Genomic DNA, 12,903 nt, shown 5'->3' on the forward strand with positions numbered 1-12,903 from the left:
CCTGGGGAGAACGTGGAAGGTGTATTTGAATTTTGGTATCTGCATATTCTTTCTGCCCAAACAGTGCATTGCCCTGTAGAGTAAGATACTAATTTTTTTTTTTTTTGTACCATTGCCTCAGTTTTTAGCTCAAATTTCCTGTGTCAAACCCCTGGTTTATAATAATGACGTTCTCTGCTAAATCATTGTGACCACATGCACTAAAGCAGATGAAACGTGTTACCGTTTGAAAACTGCAACTCCCAGTTTGTCACTGGATCTCGTACTCACAGTGTTATTTCATTTTTAAAGGGAAAAAGTTTGTCTCTGGTGAAAGTTAACTTTCAGGGGCACCTGGGAGGCTCAGTGGGTTAAGCCTCTGCCTTCCGCTCAGGTCATGATCTCAGGGTTCTGGGATCAAGTCCTGTATCAGGCTCTCTGCTCAGCAGGGAGCCTGCTTCCCTCCACCCCCACCCCCCGCCTGCCTCTATGCCTACTTGTGATCTCTCTCTCTCTGTCAAATAATTAAATAAATTCTTAAAAAAAAAAAAAAGAAAGTTAATTTTCAGGGTTCCTTTCTCATTTCCAGCCAGGTGACAGCTTATCGATTTAATTTGCTTTCATTTTGGCTTTTGTAACAGTTTTCATTCCTTTGGTGTATTCAGCCTGAGAAATGAGTGACCACCTTAGTTTTGGTCTAAGCAGTTCTGTGCTAGAATGCTAGAAATGAATGCCACTAGAAATGAATGCCAGGTTGAAGACAGGGCAGGAGAGCAAGAAAGAGGTGTTGGGGGAGGGAGAGAAGAAGGAAAACTAGAAATGGAAGAACCAATCTTTTTAAGGGATCGAGACGAATTGTCCGATGTCATAATTTGCCTGCCCCCTTCTGAATCACAGCTGGCTCATTTACTGAATACCTTCTGAGGACCAGATCCGGGGCTAGGCCATAATTTGACAAATAGCAGCATTAGCCCTTATTTTATTTTCTTTCTGAAAGCAGGATGGCCTCTTACCCTCAAATTGGTGACCAATGTTCATGCCATCCCATATCATATGTCGTTCGCTCCCCACACCAAATTTCTGAGGCTGATGTGATGCTCAGCGTGCAAATGGTGAATCCAGCGTGGAGACACTGATGGTGCTCTGATCTCCTGGAGAGGATGTGGTGGACCCACGCACAGCTCCGCCTGTGGGGCGGAGGTCCAGAGTCCTTCTAGGCCACCCAGCTGTCTGGGAGGCGTCTTGTGGTTTCTCTTTATTCTACCTTAGAAGAAAACAATCCTCTAGGTGGTATAATCTCAGCCTCCTCAGAGTTGTGTCATCTTTTGGGATGATCTGTGTTTGCAAAGCTTCCCTTAGGTTCCTTGTTTTTAAACCTAAAGATAGATATTCGCCTGGGAAAGCCGCCATCTTCTCAGAGGTCAGGCGTGGATCAGAGTTCTGGAAAGGTTGAACGTGAGAGCTGTTCAAGCTTTACCATGATTATCAGAAGGTTCCTGTAACGCAGATCTTAAACTAGGACTTGGAAGGAATTAAAAAAATAAGTCAGTTCAGCTTAAGGTATGATAGCTGTATTCGCATACTTATAACCTGATCATCATTGGCTTCGTCCTAACTACTTCTCTTACTTTAATGGACTGTTGATGGTTTCGTTCAGAATGTTTCCATTGGTTCTCAAAGTGGGGTCCTGTGGACATCTGAGGGTTCCAAAGATATTTTCAGGAGGTCAAAACTATTCACTTTATAATCCTAAGATGTTTTTTACCCTTTTTAGTGTGGACCTCTAAGGGTTCCAAAGATATTTTCAGGAGGTCAAAACTATTCTTTTTATAATCCTAAGATGTTTTTGGCCCTTTTTAGCGTATTGACGTTGGCTCAATGGTGCAAAAGAAAAGATGGGTAAAACTGCTGGCGCCTTGGAATGAATCAAGGCACCAAACTGTGCAGTCAACAGTGTAGGCAGTGTCGTCTTCATTGCCAGACAATTGCAGGGGAAAAAAATAGTTTCATTTAAGAATATCTTTGTTGAGGGGCACCTGGGTGGCTCAGTGGGTTAAGCCTCTGCCTTCGGCTCAGGTCATGATCTCAGGGTCCTGGGATCGAGCCCTGCATCGGGCTCTCTGCTCAGCGAGGAGCCTGCTTCCCCCTCTCTCTGCCTGCCTCTCTGCCTACTTGTGACCTCTCTCGCTCTGTCAAATAAATAAAATTAAAAAAAAAAAAAGAATATCTTTGTTGAAGCAATAAGCATTATCAGTGTTATTAAGCTCAACGTTTGACTATGTATCTTTATAATCTGTGTGATAAAATGGGAATTATTCATAAAGCACTTCTGCTACATACTGAAATACTATCATGGCTCAAAAAAACACTTTTATGATTGGGTTGTTAGCTGAGGTGGTCACTTTTTTTTGTGGAACACCATTTTTATTTGTAAGAATGACAAACTATGGTAATGAAGTTTAAGGAGTTTCTCAGGCATTTTCTTAAAAATGGACAAAATGAGCCTCTTACTTCAAGGAAACAACAGAATATTTGATACCAATGATAAAATTGGATCCTCCAAGCCATAATTAGAATTTTGGAAAGACTTTTCTCATGAGTTTGTTGTTGATATTAATTAACAATTGTGATCTTTAAATATTGTATAGTAAAGTAGGTCAACATTTGGAAGAAGATTTGCATAACTCAGTGAACATATATTTTCAAAATGACCAGTACAAGATGTTACAAAACCATATGCATGTGTCAAGGATCCATTGGAAAGTATAAGATAGACTAATGGATTTACTGTAACAGTATGAAAAGCTTATTGATTATGGTTTTATATTTCACACTGCAATTAAGTTTTAAAGAACTACCACTTGCCCAGTTTGATGAGGTATCAAACAGTACTCACAGTTATCTAAAAAATGCTCTTAAAACAGTCTCTTTTTCAACTATTCTCTGTGTAAGACTGGATTTTATTCATATACTTCAACTAAAACAACACTGCAGAAGACTGAACATAGAAGCAGATATAAGAATCCAGCTGGCCATTAAAGTCAGATGTTAGACTTACAAAAGTGTAAAACGATACCACTCTTATTTATTTATTTATTTTTGTTTGGGGAAATATCAGTTCTCATAAAGATGTTACTTATGTTGTCATGTGATGGGTTAACTATTTTTAAATGTCTCAATTTTAATTTCAAATAGGCAAATATCCATAAAATCCATGTAAACCGAAACTCTGGATCTTTAATTAAGACTACAAAAGGGTCCTGAGGCCAAATTATTTTTAGAATTCATACATAGTTTAATTTTTCACTTTATCTTTTTTTTTCAGAAGTCCAGCACTTTTAATTTAGTGACTACAGAAAGAAGGAACTGACACATACTTGTATATGTTGTATTGGGGACTGATGTTGGGTGACAGGTCCTATGGACAACAGAATAATTCAGCAAATTTTTGAAAGTGTAATCCTGTTTTTCTAATTATTTTTACTCTGCAGTGTACTTTTTCAGCCAGTTTTTGTCACAGGCCCTTTCTCATAAAAATAGGAAGGTCAGGAAGTAACACCCGAACAACCAGAAGCCTATGGTGGTTTCTAACTTTGGAGATGGCTGTTCCGGGTAGCTTTATGCTACACCTTTGCTTGATTGGAGCAGAACAAGGCAGTCACAGCGCTTCTGAGCAAGTGGTCAGAGGTGTGAGCACTAAAAGCTGAACCTCAAAAATAGCTCCGAGCTCTATGGACAGAAGTATCAGTAGATTCGCTTCATGGGGCACTAGCTTATTAACTAGCATGCTCCTTTGATATCAAGGTTCTTGGAAACACAGAGTCTGACTAGTTTCTTAATTTTCTCAAACTTCTTTTTTTTTTTTTTTTGGTTGAAATTACATTAATATGGCATTCTCTCAGTGGAACTGAGATTTAGGTAAAATAGAAATGAATTAATTTTTTGATAGAAAAATTAATTGCTCCAGAGTCCATTTTCATTGTGCTTCAATCTCATTTCTCGTGACCCCTGATCTGTGCTCTTTCTGTTTCAAATGAACAGCCAGTTATCCTGGAATCCTTTTTCTTGGGGTCTGCCCCAGTAATGCCCCATGTCAGTGGGCAGGGAGAGAATAGGAAGACCTGTTTCTTCCCTTCTCCCCTGAAACTTGTCTTGAGCATCAAGATTTCATTCTGGTGTTTGAGATCTCTCTCTAGGGTCTCAGGTCAGTGCTGAAGGACTCCCTGTGGGAAGTGGAGAGGATGAGTTTGTGCGTGAGGGCTCGGCGGCCTGCGTTTGCAGGCATGTTCTTTGCATACGTCAGAAATTGCCTTAGATTTTCGTAAGTAGCAATTTATTTCTCAAATTGTTTTGGAGAAAATCAGTTTCCACCTCTGTGAATTTACATTCGGTTGCAGAATGGGCTGGGTTGAGCAATACTTGTAGATTATGACCACTTGGGTCCTGTGGATCAAAAGGACTCTTCATATGTACACACAGAGTATTCATGTGTGACGTTATGTGAAGTATGCATACATACGCTTATTCATGACACTGGTTTATTCTCACAGAATTCAAAATTCGGTGTGCGGGAGGAAACAAACTATTAGATAAATTAATGTAATAGGCCAAGTGGTAAGTGCTATGAAGAAATAAGGCAGAGTCAGGACAAACAGGAGGGCTGGGTGTGTTGTTCTGGTCCTATCAGATGACCTTTGAGCCAGAGAGCTGGAGGGAGGGAATGGACCCTGGGGTGTCTGGGGGAGGAGGGAACAGGAAGTACAAAGACCCTAAGTGAGGGGGCAGGGAATGGTTGGTGAGTGAGAGTTCCAGCAGAGGACTGGAGCTGGGCTGTGAGGTCCTGGGGAGGTGCCCTGCATCATTGCTGGCACAAGGTCAGCTCCTGTTAATGTCACCTCCCTATTCAGGAACATGCCTTGTTGCTTAGGTGAAGTTCACCTATATTTGATGCTGGCTGATAGAGCATAATCTTGTCCCCTTTGGGGAGGGTCTTTAAGAGCACCGTATTACATCCACTTACAATGATTTAGTGTGGGATGCCTGGGTGGCTCAGTTGTTAAGCATCTGCCTTCGGCTCAGGTAATTATCCCAGGGTCCTGGGATTGAGCCCCATGTCAGGTTCCCTGCTCAGCTGGGAGTCTGCTTCTTCCTCTGCCTGCCCCCTTTCTGCCACTGCCACCCCTCCCCACCAGCTCGCTCTTGCCCACTCACACTCTCTTTCAAATACAATCTTAAAAGACAACAACAATGACTTAATGTAAGTTGCCAAAGCCTAAACTATTTTAAGTTCATCATGAAGACTTTCGCAAGTTCTATGAACTCCATTGTGATTGTTCTAAGCTAAATTAGGATCCATTACACAGCTTAAGAAAGCATTAAAAGTTCAAAACGACTGTTTGGAGATATAGAACAAGTTCATGCACTTCTCAATATAATTAGCTGTAATTCAGTTCTATTTGTGGGTTGTTAAGACATTACTCTTATGCACCTCACCCACTTAAAACATGGAAAACTTGGGCTTAGCTGGAGTCTTCCGTTCTTGAATTTGGTGGGAACTATCATTTGTTGTGAAGCTTTAATAAATGTTAGTGATCCATCTGGTAAACATTTGGGGAGGTAAATAGGTTGGAGCGTGACCTGGGTACATTGTAGGGGCTTACTATATAACTTTTAGAAGCTTAGTTCATACTGAATTTTGATGATACTTCCTGTTTTGTGTAAATGAGTATACTTCCAATATCTGAGTCCTTGGGTTGGGATTTACCAATTACTGAAAATAGGGTCTTCAAAAGCTAGGAGATGGCACGAGAGGATCTATTCTAGAGCAATGAAGTCACTTGAGAATTTTGAAAAATAAGGATTCTCAGGTCTCAGACTGAATTAGAATCTCGGGGAAGAGACCAGAGAAACAGATTCCCAATAATGCCTTGACTAGTTCTAAAGGTTGGCCAAGTTTCAACACCCCTGTTACATCCCAAATTATATCTAATGTGATTAATGGGAAGTTCTAGCAACTGGAAGGTTTGCTAAATGAAAAATAAAATGTAGAAAAAAAAATCACAGAAGGGAGTATATTACTTTGGTATAGTCTTTTAAGAGTTGACAAAACACCAAAAAAAAATTTTTTTTTAAGAGCTTTTAAAAAAGCTAGGTCAGGTTACAGTTCCTGTGCTTTTAGGAGGAGAAAATGAGACTGAGGCTAAGGGCCTTGCTAATGTCTGCAAACACTCAGGACTAATGCTGAGATTCAAGCCAGGCTTTAAAGTGGTAAAAGCAGGCTGGGAATGTTGCCTGTGCTACCTGTCAGCTGTTGGACTGAAGACAAGTTATAGGCATTTCCCTCTCTTAGAGTAACTGGGATTAGGAAAAGGCAATTTAGAATGATTCCAGTTACAATGAAAGCCAACATTTTAAAAATATATATTTTAAAAGTTTTGATTGGTATTCTGCCTTTAAAAATTATGACATAAATTATGCAAGTCAGTTCCTTTCTTCTTATATTTATCAGCGTTTAGGTGAAGTGAACCCTTATGCTAAGTCTTAGAACCAAGAACAGACCAAATAATTCAGTTGCGTACTTTTCCTGACTGGTTTGAAGCACTCACTCAGTGTGTGTGAGGCCCCCAATAATATTTTCGACTTCATGATGACTTTCTCAACACTGTCGTGAGGAGGGTTATTTGCAGAAATATTTGAAGGTGTCCTCAGTTTTTCCAAAGTCCAGGCATGGCTCCATCCCTGTTGATCTTTTCTTCAGTGGTGATGGACCTACACCTGGATTTAGTACGTCAAGGGTTTGCTGTGACTGGAGTAGCTTGTCAGTCGATTTCATGACCTGCATCAGCTACACGATCTTACTTTTATCTGGTACTGGTTTTTATTGCATGAATTGTTGCATGGGATGTCTCTGATACTCAGAAAGCGAGACCAACAAACCATTCACATGGAGGGCTGGAACAGGGTAGTTTTAAGCAGGAAGGAATGTCAGAGAAGGGACTAATTTAAAAATGCTCAGTCTATTCCTTGATGACTGTTTTTAGTCTTTGGCATTAAGGTTACCTATAGCAATATCACCATTATGGGGATTTGGGTCATGAAAGCTCAGATGATGAGTTTGGGTATAGTAGGTTTTATGCAAGTTGTTGGGATGCCATTCTGTAGAAGGGACTCCATATCCACGTACCACCATCTAATCTAACACTTACTTAAAATCCACCTGGGCGGGTTGCTTTGGCAGCATATATGCTAAAATAGGAATGACACAGGGAAGGTTAGCATGGCCCGTGCACATGGATGACACGCAAATTCACGAAGCTTTCCATAGTTTTTGTATGATTCCATTAATACGAACTGTCTGTAATAGACAAAGCAATGGAGGCAGGAAGTAAATTAATGGTTGTCTAGAGTTGATGGAAGTGATTGCTTTTAAAGGTCATGGAACTGTTCTCAGCCTTGTGGTGATATTTTCGTAACTAAAAAAATAAAAAATAAAAAAAAATAGAAATTAAAAAAAAAGTTTGCCCTGGAGGGATTCTTTCTCACACAGGACTTTAGGAAAGCTTCACTGACAAAGACTGAAGCTTAACTCTGGGAGAGAATGAACACTCGTGGATTTTGTTAAATACATTAATACGTGATGATTCAGTTGGACTCTGGTATTTCCCGCTAGTGCCTCAGGGAGGACCCCGTGGGAGCCGGGAAGCAGGGAGAACAGTTTCACAACCCTCCTCAAGCGGGCCTATGACCGGTCATGTCTTGTCTCATGCCTCTGCCTCAGGTGTTGCGTGTCCCCACGGAGGCCCCCAATTCCTCCGTTCTTCGTCCTTGCCTCTGAGTATGGTCACCCTAAGTCTAGTCTTTATGGGCCGCCTCTCTAATATGCAGAGTCCTGACTGGGTGCTGCCTGTGTCCTCTTTCTCCCACTAGGGGTCATGAACTGCTCATGGACGCTTATGGCCCAGAGCCCAGTTTTGTTTTGTACATGGCATCCTACAATGGTTCTGGAGTTTCCCATCGTGACCTCTTCACACAGGGCAGGGCTCTCCAGAACCACCTTCCCCAGAACCTCTTGTCCGAATCGCCTCTGACTTAAGCTCCATGTCTCCGGCTCTCAGCCTGGATCTGAGCACTCACTCAGTGTGTGTGTTCAGCACGTGCAGTAGCTGCAGTGGCGCTTTTCATTGTCTTCTGAGGGGAAGGATCCCTTCTTCGCTGGAGTCAACCGAAAAACACTTGTGCTTTACTGAATGCCATCTATGTTCTTCTCTTGCACCATCAGCATCCCAGCCCAGCCTGGGGGCACTTCCACTTCCGGTTTGGGGTCAGGCCATCTTACTATTCTGGAGAGTTTTGAAGAAAGGGTAGGGAGAGCAATCTTTGTTTTGTTTTTGTTTTTTTAATCCAGGAAATAAGTCAAGATTTTTAGATAATATGTCAGTTGTAGTGAGGCCTCCAACTTCACGAATGCCCCAAAACGTATTTCCTGGTGTTAGTGTTAATCCTGTCCTTAACAGAACCTTATGGACAGAATCCCCTGGAAATTGCTACTGGGGATTCTTACAGTGTTAGAGATGGGGAGTGGGTGGTGGAAGGGCATCAGCTTTAGATCAAAGGGACCCGGCTCGGCTTCCTGTGCTTCCTAGCTGCGTGGCTTTGAGCAATGGTGTCCTTATATGTCAAACATGGGGCTAGTGGCATCTGTCTCCAGGATTACTGTGAAGGTGACATGAGATCATACAAACATGCATATACCCGCGAAGGGCTGTATTAGGACCTGATGCAGATTATGCACCTGCCGATTTGGAAGGGAATCCATACCCAAGTTACCCCACGTATTTTGTGGTGTATCATCTAAGAGGCACTGGCAAAACTATAATGACTTAAAACCCCTTTTCTCAGCCATTGTTTCAAATCCTAGACAGCAGTTGAACTTCATATGTATGTCATATTCTGGGAAGGTGCCAAGAACATCCTGGTGTGTGTGTTGAAGTGCTTTGGGTAGGGATTAAGCTGTGGGTGGGAGAGAATGTGTGGAAGGATGACTACTGTTTCTGTTTCCTGCATGCTGGGCCCTTGGGAATATATGTTGCCCCTATTCCTGAATCTGCCCATTAGAGCCAATGCTACACTTTCCCCTAAGGGAATATCCTCAAGGATCTAGATAATGCCTGAACTGATGTTGGCTGCCATCTCCTTGTGAGGACTGACTGTATCATGGACTGTGATGTCCCTAGTTAATGGGTGCTTCCTAGGAGTGTTGATAGGACAACAGATGAGGATTAGTGGTCCATTCCCTGTCTAGCATGACATACAGAGCAATGGGTCCAGGGAATTACTCTTTGGGATCATATGGGAAACAAGCCCCCATGGTCGGTTAGTTCTTATAGCACAGATAAACAATGGCAATGAGTGCGTTCTTCCAACAGCTCTGTTAAGATGAATGAGTTGGGGCGCCTGGATGGCTCAGTGCGTTAAGATGAATGAGTTAATATTTACAAGAAATTTCTAGGTCCCGGAAAGGTGTGTTTTAAGAGCAGATTGTATGAACTTTTACTGTTAATTTCTTTTTTTTAAATAACATTTTATTTATTTATTTGACCGAGATCACAAGTAGGCAGAGAGGCAGGCAGAGAGAGAGGAGGAAGCAGGCTCCCTGCTGAGCAGAGAGCCCGATGTGGGGCTCCATCCCAGGGTGCTGGGATCATGATCTGAGCTGAAGGCAGAGGCTTTAACCCACTGAGCCACCCAGGTGCCCCTACTGTTAATTTCTTATCCCTAGAGGACCGACTATTAAATGCCAGGGTGGGCATCATCAATTGTCAGGCAGCACTGGCCCCCGTCTCCCTCCTTTGTCCCAGCGTGAGGATATCGTTAGGTCTGGCAGTCAGCCTGACCTAAGTGCTGCCCATCGACGTGGAGTCACCCTGGTTGTTTACTTTTTTTTTTTTTTAAAGATTTTATTTATTTATTTGACAGAGAGAGATCACAAGTAGGCAGAGAGGCAGGCAGAGAGAGTGAGAGGGAAGCAGGCTCCCTGCCAAGCAGAGAGCCCGATGCGGGACTCGATCCCAGGACCCTGAGATCATGACCTGAGCTGAAGGCAGCGGCTTAAACCACTGAGCCACCCAGGCGCCCCAGGTTGTTTACTTTCTTACTTATTCACAAATTGCAGTTGGTGTCCTCCATGTGGATATTTTTATAGCATTGGTCTCTCCCCAAATATTTGCCTTAGTTTATTAAATTACAAGTTAAAGTGTGTGCTGGCTTGGGCAGTTTTAATCTCACAGGCTTGGTTGTCTTTGTGTTACCAGATGGTGTCCCTTGTTTGAGTCCATAAGCAGGCTTTGTTTGCCTGCGGCTTGTTTTGTTTAGGGCTTACGCACCACCCAGTTCTGTCTTCAGTTAAAGGTAGTGTTCTGTTCAAGTGAGAATCCATTTTAAATCTAGTACTTAATTATTAATTAAAATGTGTCCTGCCTATGTGGAGGCAAAATCACAGTTCTGTGGCACATGAAGAAGAACGTACACTGAATAACAATTTTTGCGTGGATTGGGCTTAGCCTCTCAACTCCGTGGGGCTGGCAGGTGGAACACTATCAATTGGAAGGGCTGAAGGCAGGCTTAACTGTTTCTGGGAAACCTGACAGGTATCACCAAGGTTTCTTAAAGGCTCTTTTCCTGTCTGGGTCTGGGGGAGGGGTTGCTGCCTATGAAGGCAAACAGAGTCCAGGTCTAGATGCTTGCTTCCTGGTTCTAGCACCATTTTGACCACGGAGTGTAATGGTGGGGATTGTGGTGGCCAACTTGCTCCTTTGGCAGCTCCCTCATTTTCTCAGATGCTCTCTCTTCCCCTCTCTCAGGTGGTTCCCAGTGGGCTTCCTGAGTTGGGGAGATGGATCTGAGTCCAGGAAGAGTACGGCAGCTGGAGGCCACAGGATAGAATACCAGGAAGGAGACAGTTGCCCAGAGAAAGGACTCCAGAGATACACAAGGGGTCCCCTTGATTATTCAGCGGAGTGCTGATCAGTTTAAGGAAGCTACTTGAGGCCAGGGAAAGAGCCATCTAAAAGGATCAGAGACAATTATTTCTGGTGCTCACATAGGTCCAGGAATGATGCCTGTTCCTACCAGCTAGACAGGGAAACTCCAGATTCACAGAGCATTGTGTGGAATATACAGAAGGGCCTTGGCTGCCTAGTGGGAAATAACCAGCCAGACTGAGCACAGTTCTGGCCCACCTAGCAAATCTGAGAAGCAAGATATGAAAGGATCAAACTATTTCCAGGCAACTTAACTGTGTCCCTAAACAATACTCAAGAATATTCCTATGAATTCAAAACTATCCAGCACTTAACAGGTAGAATCCACAATGTTTGGCATCCCGTCAAAAATTACCAGGCATGTGAAGAAGCAAGAAAATACAGCTCGTAATGGGAGATAAATCAATCCGTTGAAAGCAATCCAGAACTAACACAGATCTTAGAATTAGACAGGACATGAAGACAGTTATGATAACTATTCCATATGTTCAAAAGTTAAAGACAGAGATGAAAGATTAAAAAAAAAAAAAGGAAACCAATTGGATCTCAAACGGGGCATGTTTTTCAGTTAGTCCTCATGTTGCTTCCTTATGTTGTTGACCCTTAGGTTACGTTCGCCAAATCCACATGACCGAAACCTGGCGTTACTGATGGCTCTGATTCCTAAGCTCTTCCCGGTCCACTCGGTAGTGTCTTGAGCTAAGACTCCAGGGTCGTTACTGCAGTGCTAACTCAGTGATGCCTAGAAGTTAGTTGACCCTTTACCTTCCTTCATGCCTGCCATGCCCATGCCAGACCTGAGCAGTATCCCACAATGCTGCTCCTGGGACAAAGAATGCTGCTGGATCCATTGGTGTGTGTCTTCTCTGCATACCCGGGGACCCAGCAGAAGTCGTACTTTGCTTCTTGTGGGTTTTTCAGGCACTTCAAAACCTTCATACCTATAAGCCCATCCTTTTTTCTCATCCAAATTCTGGTTCTATGGTCTGCTCAGAAAAATCCTGCAATGACACGCATCTGTATGTATCCCCTGTTCCTTGTATGGCCGTCTCCTGTCTGCCTTTCTGCTGGTTGCCGGGGAACCCTCTCTTCTCACAGAGACTATAACCTGTTCCTGGGCAGATCCATTTTCTCTGCCCTCTTAACATATTCTTGCTTTCTTACCTGTCTGATTTATACCTTGGGCAGTCCCTGAGTCTCCCTTGGTTGCTTCTCCTTTGGTGATGTTGATGGAAAAAAATTTTTTTCACTTGATCCTTGGCCACCATCCCAGTTCTTTCCTTCTTTTGTATCTGAGCATCTTTTTTTTCTTTTAAAGATTTTATTTATTTATTTGACAGAGATCACAAGTAGGCAGAGAGAGAGAGAGAGGAGGAAGCAGGCTCCCTGCCGAGCAGAGAGCCCAATGCGGGACTCAATCCCAGGACTCAGATCATGACCTGAGCCGAAGGCAGGGGCTCAACCCACTGAGCCACCCAGGCACCCTGTATCCAAGCATCTTAACAAATACTCTGTATTTACTCCTCACCACTCACCCCTCACCACTCACCTTCTTCTCAGTCTCTGATTCTCTCTTGTTCAGATACCTCCTAAGGACAAAATGCACCAGGCCTTTCTCAGCAAGGAACCTTGCTGAGATCTTGCCGCTGTATTTGGTTCTGATTAATCTCCTTCTGAGACCCTAAATCACCACTCTGAATTCTGAATGGTGGTCCTCAACACCTACAGCTCTGTCTCTCATTCAATTCAATGATGACTAAACTTGACTATTATTTTTAAGTCCCCATTTTGTCCTGTTTCTTCATTCTAAGCAAGTGGCCTTGCTTCCTATGTAATCAAGAAAATCGTATCAGGTGTGACCTCCCTGGCATGAGAGATAAAAGAG

The 12,903-nt window shown here is 42.9% G+C and overlaps 1 protein-coding gene and 1 non-coding gene across 2 annotated transcripts in view; both read left to right on the top strand.

Annotated features, from left to right (window-relative positions):
* The window catches only part of PRKCH (protein kinase C eta), a 225,349-nt gene that overhangs the window by 78,932 nt on the left and 133,514 nt on the right, over positions 1-12,903 (top strand). The window lies entirely within an intron of this gene.
* On the top strand, positions 7,205-7,307 carry LOC123945335. The gene has a single exon (XR_006819178.1). It is a non-coding gene; the product is annotated as a U6 spliceosomal RNA (small nuclear RNA).

This window comes from Meles meles, chromosome 6 (assembly GCF_922984935.1).
Source record: "Meles meles chromosome 6, mMelMel3.1 paternal haplotype, whole genome shotgun sequence".
Taxonomy (NCBI): domain Eukaryota; kingdom Metazoa; phylum Chordata; class Mammalia; order Carnivora; family Mustelidae; genus Meles; species Meles meles.